A 2027-nucleotide genomic window follows, 5' to 3' on the forward strand; every position below is an offset into this window, starting at 1 on the left:
CAGCCTCCCCTCTGGGCTGGGGGCACAGCACCCCACGGCAGCCTGCTCAGCTCAGTGGGCTGCCCTGGAGGAGTGGATGGGAAAATGGATCCTATTCTGTGTGCTAAGGATTTCTTCCAGTTCCCCAGTGCTGCTGACGGGCCCGTTGCAGCCAGAGGAAGCCTCTCAGTTGAGCCTGAGGCATTTCAAACCTGGGAGCATTGGGCTCTTAGGAAAGGATGCCTGTGTTCAGCTGCTGGCTTTCTCTGTGTAGGCACGAGCTGGGAACAGGGGAGAGGGTGCAGCCAGACTTGCAAAGCCCTGGTTCTGTCAGATCTGGCACTGGAGTTCCAGCCCAGGCTCCTCGCTTGCTTTCTTTCCCCTCTGCTTTCTGTGCTGCTCAGCTGGGCCCTGGCTGAGGTGCCTCCTCTCCCACTGCTGCTGTGTTGGGAGGACTCTCAGGTGGTCTGTGGCAGCTCAGTGGGAGAAGACCCATCCTGCTGCATGGCCAAGGTGTTTACAGACACTCCTGGAGGCTGGCAGCACTCCTGCTTTCCAGCATTCCCCCTGGGACAGAGCTGGGTTCTGTGCCCTGAGCACAGCCTGGCCTCAGCTCTTCCCACCTGGAATCCTCACTGGGTTGCACCAAGTTTAGATGCTTCTCTCAAGCAGTTCTGAGGCGTGGGTATAAATGGAACACCCCAGTGTGCTCGGGGACAGCTCTGAACTTCTGCCAGGCTGGGGAAGGGACGTGTGTCCTCCAGGTATCCCCAGGGCTGAGCTTTGGGGAGCCACCGGTGCCCTCCTGCGTGCTGGGTCCCTGTGGTACTGGTGTGGCAGCACCTCCCACCCCTGCCCTGGGAGCTCTGCTGGGCAGGACAGGCTGCCCCAGTTCTGCTCTGGGGCTGGACACTGCATGTCCTGCTGGCCTGCAGCTCCAGAATGTAACCTGAAAGCTGCTGGGCTGGCGGCTGTCTGCTTCCCCTCCTGCTTTACGTGTGCTCCTCACAGGAGACCACAACCACCCTCCAAGGGCCTGATGTCCTCCTTCAGGTGAGCAGCTGGATTTCTCCTGCAGACCCATCCTGGCTCGCTGTCCCAGCAGCTCTGGGCACCTCTGCTCAGCTGGAGGACAGTGGGATGTGGTGCTGGGAGTGCTGCTCTGCGTGAGGCTGGGTGGGGAGAGCTGTTTGCTACCCTGGATGGTGGCAGAACTAGCTGAGCTCTACAAAGCCCTGCCTGAGTGCAGACAGCTTTGCTTCTGAGGTAAGGAGCGTGAGGAGCAGCTCCTGCCCCCCCAGATCACAGAGCTGCTGCACCCACCCCTGTGGTCCCAGCCAAGACCAGAGTTAGTCTGGGCTCAGGCACTGTCACAGCCCAGGGCCGTGGCTGCAGACCTGGAGATGAGTGTGTTGGAAAGGAAGGTCAGGATCAGTGAGTGGGAAACCAGCTCTGGAAAGCCACGGGAGCAGATGTGTCCTAACCAAGGGGCACTCAGGCTCCTGCCTGCTCAAGGACCTCTCTGAAGCTGCAGGAGAACCTTTCCTACTTCAGGGGGGGTGTACACCCAGTTCTCCTACTGCCTAAGCTGCTGCTGATGCTCAGGGGGTGGATCCTTGCCCTGTCAGGCCGCTCACTCTCAGACCCTCAGAAGAGCAGGTGGATTTTTGAGCCTGCTTTCCCCTTTCCACCTTGCTGATGTGACTTCTCCTGCTGTCCCCTTCCCCACCTGTGCATGTGTGCTTTGTGGCAGTCGCTCTGAACCTCCTCCTCTCCACCCTAGTGATGTGGCTTCTCACAGATCTCGTTTAGCCAAAGCTCTGATTAAAAAAAAAAAACAGCAAAAAAAAATACCCCCAAACCCCAACCTTCCCACCCTGCTGTGCTGAAGTCTCAGCCTGGGGACTTCTGGAGTATTCTCTGCTGCTCACCTGATTTCTCTGCCTAATGTTGAGGAATAGATACGAGGCTTCCTTCCATTAACACTTAAGCTTTTGTATATGTATGTATCTGAGACACTCTCCTGGTCTTTTGGGTGTCTCATCACT

This window comes from Merops nubicus, unplaced genomic scaffold, assembly GCF_000691845.1.
Source record: "Merops nubicus isolate BGI_N331 unplaced genomic scaffold, ASM69184v1 scaffold26600, whole genome shotgun sequence".
NCBI lineage: Eukaryota > Metazoa > Chordata > Aves > Coraciiformes > Meropidae > Merops > Merops nubicus.